This window comes from Caretta caretta, chromosome 13, assembly GCF_965140235.1.
Source record: "Caretta caretta isolate rCarCar2 chromosome 13, rCarCar1.hap1, whole genome shotgun sequence".
Classification (NCBI taxonomy): Eukaryota; Metazoa; Chordata; order Testudines; family Cheloniidae; genus Caretta; species Caretta caretta.
The window spans coordinates 4,427,425-4,441,720 of NC_134218.1; the positions used below are offsets into that span (position 1 = coordinate 4,427,425).

Sequence of the window (14,296 nt, forward strand, 5' to 3'; positions counted from 1 at the left end):
TTGCCATCAATTCAAAATAGCCAAACATACCCAAACAAACCTAAAACCCAATCACACACATAATTTAGCCATTGCCAAAATCCTGAGCAAATGGATTGTTGGTGCAGCAGGTCCTAAAAGTCAACAGATTAAGGCTATTTTGGAAAGCCAGCAGAACATCACTGAGAATGCCCCACCGAGGGGGCTCTGTATCTCTGCAGAGTGCATGTGTGGCTGCATCATACAGGCAGAGAGGCAGTTTTTTCAGTAGACAGGTCCCAAATGATTTATTACTTTATAGGTCAAAACCAACTCTCTAAAAAAATCACTCAAACCAATAGGCAGCCAAGGCAGATCAAAGTGCTGACGCTGTGCGCTCCCTTACAAGATATACCACCTAAAAGGTGAGTTGCAGCACCAGCTGCAGTTTTCATATGGATTTAATGTGTGGCCCCATGGAGAGCATATTAGAATTTAGATAGCAATTTCCATCACTACATCTCAAAGTGCTTTACAAAGGAAGTCAATCATTACTCCCATTTTACAGATGGGGAAACTGAGCACAAAGGTGAAGTGGCTTGCCCAAGGTCACAGAGCAGGCTAACGGTAGAGCTAGGAATAGAATCCAGGTCTTGAGTCTCAGTCTACTGCTCTATCCACTAGATCACGCTGCTCTACGTTACCACAATGTAATTTTGAGGTGACAGTGACACAGATAACAGCAACAAGGTCCAAATCAGAGAGAAAAGGTTGCAATCTCCTGTCTGGCAACAGACCAAAAAACAACATATTGGTCATTGCTGTAACATGGAGTGTCTAAAAGCCACTGCGTTTTAGATGATGGTCTACAACCATTCCAAAATTAAGGAACTAAGGACAGATGAATACTGTGACACTCTACACCCCAGGGGAGCACCCTGTAACCCTCATATTCCTCATTTGTATATAATTTTGATATTAGATACAAAGTATGCCTTGTAAGGTATCATGGGAAAGGTTATGATCTGCTGAAACCCACTGTTCCATCTAAATATACATCATTAATGCATATGAAGTTATGAGAATTGTGTTGTATGATTGTCACTAAAATATGCTATGGGTTTGGGAATTGCCCAGATATTAGCTCCCCCAAAGACAATAACCAGGGAGATCAACACCTGCCTGGGCTTTGGTTAACAACTATCAATAGCCATTGTCCAGCAAGGGAGCTACAAAGCAATGACTCACTTGCACAAGGCCACACCGGGGAATTGCTCAACCTTGCCTGGGGACTCAGCAGCCACCATGAGACAAGCCTAGATTTGTGTTTTCCAAGCACATAGGACTAGGGGTATAAAACAGAACAGAGTGGCCCCATGCTGGGCCTTCCCCCCCCCCCCCAGCTTCAAGTAACAAGGACACTGAGAAGACAGAAGATTTCCACACAGGAGACTGGCCCACATTTAAGGGACAAACCTGTACATTAAGGACTGTAAGATAAAGTGGGGTGAGAACACTGCTTGATCTAAATACTGCCTAGTGTGATAAAGGTTAAGGTTTAGACTGCATGCTTACATTATATTTTATTTTCGTAACCACTCTGCCTTTTTGCCTATCACTTAAAATCTATCTTTTGTAATCAATAAACTTGTTTTACTGTTTATCTTTACCAGTGAGTTTGCTTGAAGCGCTTGGTAAATCTGCTCAAGTTACAAAGACTCGTGTATGTCCACTTTCCAAGGATGAAGTGGGGAAACAATTAATAAACTTGCATTGCTCAAGAAAGGGTCTTGAGCAGTGGAGACGGTATATGCCTGAGGTACAAGGCTGGGAGCTGGGGGGATTTGGCTCTGGTGCTTTTCTCTGTGTGATTCATGAGTGGCTCTGGGAGTATTCATGCGATTTAGCTGGGTGTGGGGCTCCATATCGCTTTAGCCATTGTTTTCAGCTACCCGCTGGCTGGGCCGTCAGTGGCGCGTTTACCTCCTAGTTTACCTCGGCCCGACTCAGTGACAACAGACGGACCACAGCTATATCAGAGTGGTACCCGTGAGAACAGAAACGGCCACGTGGTCGGCCCCCAAAGAGGTGGGATGATTTCCTAACAAGGAGATATGGACAAGCATGGCAAAGGATGGCCAGAGTGAGAGAAGATTGGAAGACATGTTGTGATTGGCTCAGTCTCAACTGATGAAGGACCGACAGTCTATGCAGTGGGGCTCCACATGCAGTTGTACTAAGTAGTAACAGCACCTGCAGGGGTTTGCTGCTTGCCCCTAGTAAGGCATTGTGAGAGAGAACCCAGAATAGGGAGTAAAGGGGGCACAGCGGTTCCACAGTCTCAGGCTGCATCCCAGGGATCCCATCACAAACACCTTCAGCCAAAGGGGCTTATGTTATTTCTCCATATCATCCTAAACTGGACATCCTACAATTTAGCACCACCTGAGGTTTGCCTAGTTTGAAATTTAACTCACCTGCCCTCCTCCACGACCTAATCTCAACCTGACTAAAACTGGCTAAAAGTGTTCAACAGCATTGTTCAGAGAAGGGGTTCTCAGCCGCCTTCTTTCTGAGGCCCCGCCAACATGCTATAAAAACCTCCATGGCCCACTTATGCCACAACAACTGTTTTTCTGCATATAAAAGCCAGGACCAGCATTAGTGGGTAGCAAGCAGGGCAGCTTCCCAGGGCCCCATGTCACAGACAGCCCTGTGAAGCTAAGTTGCTCAGGCTTCAACTTCAGCCCCGGGTGGCAGGGCTCGGGGTCCCGGGCTACAGTCCCATGTGGTGGGGCTTCGGCTTTCTGTTATGGGCCCCAGAAAGTCTAATGCCATCCCTGCTTGGTGGATCCCCTGAAACCTGCTCATGGCCCCCTTGGGGGCCCTAGCCCCCTGGTTGAGACCCACTGGTCCAGAACACAAGCTGGCTTTCACCCTCATAAAAAATACTTAAAATACTGTACTCCATGCCATCACCTCACGAAAGCTTATGCTCAAATAAATGGGTTAGTCTCTAAGGTGCCACAAGTACTCCTTTTCTTTTTGCGAATACAGACTAACACTGCTGCTACTCTGAAACATGCCATCTTAGTGGCCTTCCTAATGGCCACACGAATAAGAGGGGTGAAAGAGGAAACTGCATCACCCTATACTTGAGAGCCCTATTTGAGAAACAATGTGATCATGAGACTAAAGACTACCCCAATACATTTGCATAACAATAGCAGAATTAAGGTTAATCATATGGATATCTTGACTTTTAAGTGCTTAACTATGCAACTTGAAGTTTCTCTTAACAGTTCGCAAGAAGAAAAGGAGTACTTGTGGCACCTTAGAGACTAACAAATTTATTTGAGCATAAGCTTTTGTGAGCTACAGCTCACTTTATCGGATGCATCCGATGAAGTGAGCTGTAGCTCACAAAAGCTTATGCTCAAATAAATTTGTCATTCAACTATCTTAGTTTCTTTTAGAAAAAAGTATTTTAAAAATTAGTTTTCTGAGTTTAAAATGTTAATACTTAGCCACATTTTTATTAGTGCTTATAACTAAAGGATAAAAACAAGTGTAAAAACAGATTGTTTTAAAAAAACATTTGTCCCTTTGAACAAAATGATTCAAAATCATGCATTGCATGAAAAGATAAAGAAATGAAGAGAATTCTGGCTAACTAAAAAGGCAATTTAACAAACATCTTTAAACCTATTACTCCTATCAGCCATGTGTGTAGTGCATTTTGCATGAGGTGGCAAAGAATTCAGGCCTGAAAGGATGTTTGACAACAATCACTGTTGCCAAAAATTGGGCAGTAAAACATTTCCGGTTTTCTCACTTCTTTTCCATAGCCTATTACAGATGCTGACTGACAGTTTCCAGAATGTGTTGCTGCATGCTGCACACAAACACTAATTGCTAAAACAAAGACAGATTAATTGTAACCACAACAAAATATTGCATCTGATAAAGTGAGCTGTAGCTCACGAAAGCTTATGCTCAAATAAATGTGTTAGTCTCTAAGGTGCCACAAGTCCTCCTGTTCTTTTTGTGGATACAGACTAACACGGCTGTTACTCTGAAACCTAACAAAATATTAAGTATTCGTCAAAAGCCAAGATTAGAGGTAGCCAATGAAATAGTACCTTTGGGGCTTTCAGTATTTATAGTTGAAATGACCTAATCAAATACATATTAAGGCAAAATAACTAATCACACTCATGTAATTACTAAAAAAAAAATACAAAATAAAAATACAAAACCAGAAACCCCAAACACACAAAGTTCCCCTTAACTGAGCTTCCAAAACCCCTCTCAAATCTGATGTAACAGCTCTTCTAATTTGCTAGCCAAGAATCACATGAACCTAAAGTATCCATCGATGCCCAATTAACTTAGGCAGTGGTAGGGAACTTACGGCAGGTCCAGTCCGCTGCTGCATTTCATCTAGCCTGTGGCAAGTCTCCATGCTGCGGGCCAGAAGCCCTGGGCCTTGGTGCCCCCGCGCGGGGCTGGAGCCACGAGCACTAGCTCACCCAGCTGTGGAGGGAAGCTGAGGTTGCCAGGCCGTTAAAAGTACGGTTGGCTCCGCACAGCTCCCAGAATGTCCCTGCGGCCCCTAGGAGCAAGGGCCATCAGGGAAGCTTCACACGTTGCCCCCGCCCCCAGTGCTGGCTCTGAAGCTCCCACTGGCTGGGAACTATGACCAGTGGGAGCTGTGGGGGTGGTGCCTGCGGGCAGTGCACACAGCCCCCTGGTCCCTCTGCCAAGGGGTTGGACATGGCAGCCACTTCTGGGAGCAGCATGGAGCTAGGAAGTCTGCCTTAGCCCCACTGTGCTGCTGTAAGCACCTGCACCCCAAACGTCCTACCAGGTCGGAACCCCCTCCCACACCCTAACTCCCTCCCAGACTCTGCACCCCCACCCCCTGCCCTGTGCCCCCTCCTGTACCCAAACTCCCTCCTGGAGCCTGCACCCCAAACCTCTTCCCACTTCCCAATCCCTCTGCCCCAACCCAGAGCCTGCTCCTGCACTCCAAACTGCTTGGCCCCAGCTCTACCCAAGCCCACATCCCCAGCCGGAGCCCTCACCCCTTCCTCCTGTACCCCAACCCCTTGCCCCAGCCTGTAGTCCCCTCCCACACCCTGAACCCCTCATTTCTGGCTCCACCCCAGAGCCTAGGGGAAGCCACAAGCCTCCACATCCAATGTGGGGCTGGAGCTCCAAACACCAGCTTGCCCCACTGCGGGGCAAAGCCCCGAGCCTCCACAACCCGCCTTCTTCTCCCCCTCCTCCACAGGGCTGTGTGTGGCCCTCAACTGATTTTTTTTCTGTGGGTCAGTGGCCTATATAGAAAAAAGGTTCCCCACCCCTCAACTAAGGAGTTCATCAGGGCCCTTCAAATTCAAGTCTATCAAGTTCCAGTAAATGCTTTTTTTTTTTTTTTTTTAATTATCCGAGGAGAGGAGGAATGTAATAAGCCTTAATTCACCGAATGTTTATGGTATGTGTATGCTGCATATGAAGTTGTGACTAAACATACCATGCTAGCTTTTATCTAGCTAGTACTGTTGATTAGTAATGTAGATGTGGCAACAAGAACTTTAGCACAGGCTAACAACCTGACTACAAGCCATCAGGAAACCTGGGTACATACCTGGGTTAGTAGCTTGAGTTGCCACGTCTTCACTATTATGGTTATGCATGCATGCTAATTAAACCTAGCACAGATATGCCTACTCATGCTACACTCACACCTTCACTTATAACATATAACATATATTGTTTCATATTCTCTGTGTATATATAAAGTCTGCTGCAGTTTCCACGGTATGCATCCGATGAAGTGAGCTGTAGCTCACGAAAGCTCATGCTCAGATAAATTGGTTAGTCTCTAAGGTGCCACAAGTACTCCTTTTCTTTTTGCGAATACAGACTAACACGGCTGTTACTCTGAAACTTATAACAGACATACTGTAAATGAGAGCTTAAATGACATTTTATTGCCAAAGAGGCATTTCCCTGCATCTTTTTGCATCATCCACAGGAAACCCTGTTAGAGCCAGCAAATTAAATATGGAATTAAAATGCTGTTCTGAAAAACTGAGCTCATTAGTATCTGCTAATAATTCTCCCACAATTATTCCATTGCCCCACCCTTGTTTCCAGACACTGACGCTTTCAGAAAATCTTTATTAGGAAATTCAGTCTGCTCAAAGACTTGCTTTAAAAAAAAAAAAAAAGCTTCCTTTTAACAGTTTCTGCTATACTGTAGGTCATACATTCCTGAAACTCTGAAAGTTTAACTGGGAAAAATCCTTATTTACACATGAAGCCCAATTACATGCATCTTGTTACAGAGAGACCACACATTCTAGCTGACTAATGCATGACACACACACTTCATCCCTAACCATGCTCACCACTGTAAGCATTAGCACAATTCTAGAAACAACAGTGTTTAAGCAGTTTGACAGAGTGGCTGGAGTAGCTGTTTTTCTAAACCAATACAGACAAAGCCTCTGCACATAAATTTCTACTTGGATAGAGGTAAACTGGACACTTTTTTTGCTTAGGAGCACAAGGGACAAGAAACCAGTTTTTGTTCTTTGGTAGGTATAGAAGATTGTTAGCTTTTATGACTGCTGCTGCACGCAGAGTGGATGTTTTTAGAGAACTATCCACAATGACTCCAAGATCTCTGAGAGTTAGCAGCTAATTTAGACCCCAGACTTTTATATATTTCGTAGGTACTATGTTTTCCAATATGCATTACTCTGCATTTATCAACATTGAAGTTCATCTGCCATTTTGTTGCTCAGTCACCCAGTTTTATAAGATCCCTTTGTAACTCTTCACAGTCATCTTTGGATTTAACGGTTTTGAGATAGAGTCCGAGGGGTACTGTATCTCAGCAGTATGCCACTGCTGTAACAAGGGTTTTATTTGAAAATACTACTAAACTGGAAATTCCTACAAAGCTTAGGGAGGTCAGAAAATTAAAACAAAAAAGATGGAGAAGTTACAAATACAAACACAAATTAAACAGTCAAAACAGAAAAACATAAGGCAATCTTCTTCGTTGGGAAAATAATCCAAAACTATTATGTGAGTGACATACTTGGAAAGTATGAATGCAGCAAACTACATAAAACTATAATAAAAACATACCAGCCCTGGCAAAATAACCATTTATCCGCTCTTTACACATGATGATTGATTATAATTGAAAAGAACCCTGTATTTTAGTCACCTGCCATAAAGCTTACTTGCCTAAGTCAAGAAGAATTTTTCAAAGTTGGCTAAAACATACCTGGGGAGGAGGCAGAAGTTTGTAGGCAGCTAGATATTAATTTGTTCTGTGATGCGTGACAATTTTAGGTTGTATATCCAGAAAGATCATATATTAGGAAAATAATCCTTCTATATTGCATTGTTTACACTAGGAAATGAACCAGTCACTGACATTATGTGTCAGCAATGGGGGTAATTAAATTAGCACTGAAAATAGACTACAAATGTAGAAAGAAAAAAAAAACCACATTCATCGCTGTGTCATAAACAGTGGTTGAGCACCGCTTGGTGCAAAGTTCAGCTACTATTTCTGAAACGGTTATGACACATTTGGTTCTGTTGTTGGTTACTAATTTGGAAGTCCATGTCTGAGGTTAGACTGTTTACCAACTCCAGGTAAATCACAGAATGATAGGAATGTTGGGCTGGAAAAGATCTTAAGAGATCTCTAGTTCATCTCCCACACTGAAGCAGAATTACATATACCTAAGCAATCCCTGACAGATGATTGTCTAACTTGTTCTTTAAAACTTCCAATGACAGGATTCCACAGCCTCCACAGGTAACCTATTCCAGGGGTTAACTATCCTCATAATTAGAAAGCTTTTTCTAATATCTAACCTAAATCTCCCTTGCTACAAACTAAGCCAATTACTTCTTGTCCTACCCTTGGTGGACATGGAGAACAATTGATCACCATCCTCTTTACAACCATCTTTTCTGAAGAGTTGTGTCACATCCATGTGATTCAAGATGCCATACCACTGAGATCTCAGAATCTTTTGAGTGTCTTATGTGAAAGTATACCACAAGAACAATAAATGTTGTAGTGACTATTAGGTTACGATTCTCAGTATAGTTGTTTCAAGTATCTTTTAGCTGTTCTTTCAGCATTCCATCCAAGTAGACCTGAGCTCTCTGGACTGAGCTATGTCTACAAGAGCTGTAATATAATGTTTCAAAGGGGCAAGCTTACACTTTGAATAACTTCCTAGAAAACCTAGTGTCACTACTGAATCCTTTTCCACAGAGATATTTGATCAGCTAATCTCCAGCTAGAACACACAACTCTCATTCTGCGTAGCTATATAGTTATCTTGAACACTTAGCACATGACATGTTCTTGATTAACGGTAGCATGAAAGAAGCAAAAGCCACATGTCAGAACGCATTTCTCAGGTGTCACATCAGGTCAGACTGAGGACACTACTGGGATTTGGTACCTCAAGAAATGTAGCTGATGCAAAATGGGGTATGGATTTGATAATCACTAAGGCTGTGTCTACACTGCCACTTTCAGCGCTAAAACTTTAGTTGTTCAGGGGTCTGAAAAAACACACCCGAGTGACAAAAGTTTAGCGCTTAAAAGCGCCAGTATAGACAGTGCTCCCAGAGACAAAGCTACCACCCCTCGTTTGGGGTGGTTATTTTTTAATTGCCGGGAGAGCTCTCCTGTGGCGAAAAGGCGTGACTACACTGCCCACATCACAGTGCTGCCATGGCTGCGCTGCTGCAGCGTGCTGTAACGTGGGCAGTGTAGACATACCCTAAACCTCTCTCTATGCTCTGCAGAAGTCCCGCCACCAAACTGAGGGTTTAGAGCCATAATGGAATGGCACTGAAATGCAGCTTATCCCTTTGACTTGAAAGGCAAGGAGCTCAAGTACCACTTCAAAACTCTCAAGTTGCTAATTTGGGACCCAATGCAAAAGATTCTACATTAAATGAGGGTGAGTCCAACGGAGGAAGTCTAAATACAGTCACTAACCTTTTAAGAATTTCTTTGCAGACTTCCATGTTAACTGAAGAATCAGTCTAATGGGAAGCTATGGAGGATGACAGGTATAACTCAACATAAGCCTCCTGGGACCTGATAGCTTGAGTGACATCTGTGAGCAGACAGTAATGCATTTACGTCAATCATGCTACTCTGAAAGAAGACAGGTAGTGCTCATGTCTGTCAATGATTGACATCAAGATGACCCTTGGGTTGGAGCATGTAGCTGTTGGGTTGCTTCAAGTCTTCGGACATCTTATGATAATTGCAATTAATAAAATATACAGGTTTAGAGACCCTTAAAAAAGCAAATACCAAATATCATATTCATTTTTAAAGGATCAGAAACTGAGCATTAAACACTGCAGACCACACACGAGACACAAATTTATTTAAAACATTTTGCTCTAAAAAAATAGCAACTTGACCTTGACATGCATTTCTCACTCAAACCATATAAAAAGTCATTACTCCACCCCTCTTCTTTGTTTTATAATCACTGCCTCATACTTGAATTAGAAAACTGTATTACTGATGCTCCATGCAAAAATTTAAAAAAAAAATTTTTTAAGGGTTTTTTTTTTTTTTTTAAATATTTCTGGACCATATACAAAAGAATGCTATAGGATCACATTCTACTGCTCATTCTGGCTAAATACATTAAACAACAAGAAAGTTATGTTGACTGGACTGCAATAATTTCAGGATATTTTTTAGTTTAGTTATCCTTCTCAGTAGTCATCCACCAAACCTATGTCATGTAACCAATGAACCAAAAACGGTTCTGTCCTTGATTCAAATTTACTGCTGCAATAAGGAGAGGAGCAAGTCCATGAACTATGTTACAATGCTGATAGAAGTTGACACAGATAAATGAAAAATTTAATTAAAACTGTGGGAGCGGTACCAGAGACTGAGCATTTAAAACCCACCTCCATCAACTAAAATGTATTATCATGGACAATTATTTGCAGGACAGTCAGATTTAATAAACTTTTTAGATAAGGCTCTATTTATACAAAGACTGTACCGTCCAGAAAAATATGAAGTATTACCCCTTGAAGTTTAAAGTGAAGAATTAAAACAAAAGTAAGATGTGACAGTGAGACTCTACAAATATTAGAACAAAAAAGAAGAGCGATACATAATTCCAATCTTCAAGAGCTTGAAAAATGCACTTGACGCTTTTAAAATAACTAAGCCTATTAGCCTGGATGAAAATTACTTGTGCCACCACCCCATAGACAAGGATCATATGCCCAAAGAAACAGCTCCTGCAATTTAAAGGTTGAATACAAATTGTGTACTGTAATTAACTGTAACTTCTTATTCCATTTCAGACATTTTAAAAAATCCAACTCTTGCTTTTGTTATACATTTATCCTGTCGTGGCTTCACTCCACTTTTTGTTTTTCTTTCCTATCATTGTTCATGGTATATCAATATCAAGTTATATTCAGTACCTGTTTCTTCTTTTCCTTCTCTCATTACACCAATTTCTCTCTTCCCTACACTGTGTTCTTTAATTCCTCCTAAACATTTTTCTATCACACTTTTATCCCCCCCCCTTTTTTTTTTTAATTTGTTCCATCAATTTCTTCCCCTCTCCCTCCTGAATATTGGGTTTCTGGAAAATATTCAAGCCCGGTGTACTAGGAACTAGCTAAAGGGAGTTTGATCTCTCTCCCATAAGTCCCTCCTTGGCTAACAGAATGAGAAAGAATAACTGTTTCCCCATCTCAGTCTTCAGAGACTCCTGGATGATGAGACTGAAGACAAAACTCCAATGGAAGCTGAAGCTAGACAAATTCAGGCTGGAAATAAGGTATAAATTTTTAACAGTGAGGATAATTAACCATTGGAACAATTGATCAAGGGCTGCGCTGAATTCTCCAACACCGACCATTTTTAAATCAATATTGGATATTGTTCTAAAAGATATGTTCTAGGAATTATTTTGGGGAAGTTCTATGGCCTGTGTAATGCAGGTCAGACTAGATGATCATAATGGTCCCTTCTAATCTTGGACACTATAAATCTATGAATAAATTACCTGATCATTTTCTCTGCCTGATTTTTGGGTCCCTAAGTCAGTAGTGCCTCAGCTGTTACACACAATTTTAGGAGACGCAGCAGAACAAAAGCACCCATCACCTTGGCAATTTTACTGCTGCCCTTAGGGTTCCGATAAGTAACAAAAACTGACATGACTTTGGTCACTTTCATTCTGCTGAGGCTTGACAAAGCTATAAGCAACACCAAAGACACTGGAACTGTCTGCAGACTCAAGATGGAACTGCATCACTTAATACTGTGTTCATGTTTAGAAGGTATTCTTCAGCATAAGAGCTAGAAACTACATTTCTTTTAAATTAAAGCTTTGATTCTCCAGAAGCTGGATGCTAATCACTCAAGTAAATGGATTTATGAACTCCTATCTATGTATCATATGCATTTGTAAAGCAGCCACTACCATAATATCTGGACATCTAATAAAGATATTCAGAAGAACCTTCAATAACTGATTGTGAATGGACAACTAATCCCACTTCTCCTAATAAAGGAAGAGCATCTTATAAAATGTGTAATGTGTAGGTTGTGGTGGGAGGGAGGCAAGGAATTTTGATTTTGTGGGTGTACCTCTGAACCATACAAAACAAATGGTGAAAATATTTTTTCGTTCAGAAATTGCCAGAGTCAATATTTCTATGGTATCATATTCTCTTCAAATATCTTTTTTCTAGGTACAATGTTTTAGAAAAGTATAAGAAAGTCTAATGCACAAGATGACAGGAGTGTATGATCTAATCAGTGAAAACTAATTGTAATTATATGTGCAGTTTTATATAAAGAGTCTAGATGAGTACCTAGCACACAGTAGGTACTACTGGAAATAAATACTTGGCACAGCAAAAAAACAGGCATCTGATTTGTACTTTAAAGTTAATTTCTAATCTAGATATTTACCATTTAAAATCCATTTTTACATTTAAGAGTTAGAACTGAGCTATTCATAAATGTTGCCGTGCGCTGCAACAGTTGATAGAGTATCTTCCCTACATCTGTATGTGATCCACAGGTAACATATCAAATAGCATATTATATACCCCGAGGGGGGGGGGAATCCACAGGTGGGTCGATATTTCTTAAAAGTATCCTAGAAACACTATCAATAATATTTAACTTGGCATTTTAAATGTAAGTCACATTTATAAATTACTGTTGCGTTGTGTATTTGACCCAAAACTAAATATGTAACCTTCCAGTGCTAAGGGGACATTAACTTTACAAGCATGCATTGCAACTGCCACAATTGCTTGCATCCACCCACCTTCAGAACAAAATAAACCAAGCTTTTATATTTATTGTGTTCTAGTGGACCCTGACCTTCTACTTCATAAGAAGTGCAGGAGCTCAGGTTTGCACACCGGGAAATAAGTATTAGAAATGCTGCCAGTGCCACATCAAAGATATAAACAAACCCTCCTCTAAGTGAACATTTTAAAACATAAGATTGAAGCAAATAATTGTTTAAAATGGGGCTGCTAAAAGCACATTATCTCCAGACAAGTTTAAATGGTCAGAGTAGACATGGAATATTTTAGTTACCATCATATATATTCTCTGGTGCTTTATATCTGGTAGAATAAGAGACCTATAGACAACTTTAGGCAAATAAGAAAGCCTACAGAGCTTTAAAGAAAAAGGTGGGAACTTTAAATAAATGGAAGGTACTGAAACACTAAGTTATAATTCACTGTATATATAAAAATCATGCATTTATATAGCACTTCCCTCCCCCCCCCCAAGACCCAAGCTACTTTAGAGTTATAGAGCATTATTAATATAGGGCCCATATGCACATTCTAGAGTAAATAAATAATAGTTAAATATAAACTTAAGTATTAAAACAGAGGTTGACAAAAAAGTTATGTAAGAAACCAACTTGGACAGTCTACAACTCTGTTTTATCGTCAATAATAAAAATCTAAAGCCCACAGCTGAATAAAAGAGGGGAAAAAAAAGGATTCCACAATAAAAAAAGGTCCAATATCTAAAAGACATTTTCTTTCAAATACTTTCCCTATTAAGATGTACCATTATCATAGTATCATATTAAGTTCCATACCTAGTATTTATGGCCAGCCTATTGTTGCTGGAAAGTCAAGCAAGTTCTAAAATATTTTGGCCCCAAGTCTGTGAACACATACATGCTTAATATTTTGCAAGTGAAGTCAATCAATGGGACTGATGTCAGGGGGATTTGTAAAACAACATTTTTTACACTGTTACATGTTCTTTATAAAACGTATTCTTACCATTTTATTGCATGTTCTCTAAAACAGACAAGTGTAGAGGAACTACTAGAGAACTTAGATTGTAAATACTAGTTGAAAGACAGAAAACATTAACAGATGACATTGGATTGATACTTAGAGTACAAGCCTTACTGTATCTTGATAAATTCATCTAATGTTGGGGTTTTCTGATACGTAAGCCAATTTACACAAAGGGACATGTCCTTTTCATCCACTCCCAACTCTCTCTATATAAGGTATCTGAAGGCAATTTACAAATTTGTGTGGGAGTGGAAAGTGAACATACGTTGGGAGGGATGAGGGACATATTTGGACTGCCAAAGTCACTTTCAGTGTATGAATAAATCAAAAAGATTAAATAGCCTATAATTATACAGCCCCCCGCCCCGAGTGCAAATACTTCCCAAATCTCCATGCTAGTTTTAAGTTTAAAATAATGGTCATACAGTAATCTTCATACATACATGCAATTCAATAGGGCATTCCCTGCTTGTTTTATACCAACAATGCACTGCACTACTCAACATATTATAAAACGCAGTTGATTATGGTAACTGTGGTTCTCCCAAAGCACTGTCTTTATGTACATACATGTGCATGTCTTCCTGCACGTATGCATATATAATGAAGAGCTCGTCTCTTTCAGCAACAGAAGTTGGTCCAATAAAATCTATTGCCTCACCCATCTTGTCTCTCCAAGAATCCTACAACAGAAGAACTCCGAGGAAGAGGGGAAAATAGTATGGTTTGAAAAGGCAACACTCTCAAAGAGCCACAGTCAGAATGTTAAGTTGTTGGGTTTTTTTTTCCCTCTTAAAAAATGACCCCTGCATAATCCTACTTGCAAGATGCTAGCAAGCAGCACCCAGGAAGTTGGACTGAGGAATTCTACCACCACAAGGATTGTAAAATTGCCCTCAAAGGGTCAGATTCGGATATCCTGAACCATGTT

The 14,296-nt window shown here is 40.5% G+C and overlaps 1 protein-coding gene across 6 annotated transcripts in view; it reads right to left on the reverse strand.

Annotated features, from left to right (window-relative positions):
- The window catches only part of ZBTB46 (zinc finger and BTB domain containing 46), a 114,096-nt gene that overhangs the window by 46,117 nt on the left and 53,683 nt on the right, over positions 1–14,296 (reverse strand). The gene's annotated exons all lie outside the window — the stretch shown is intronic.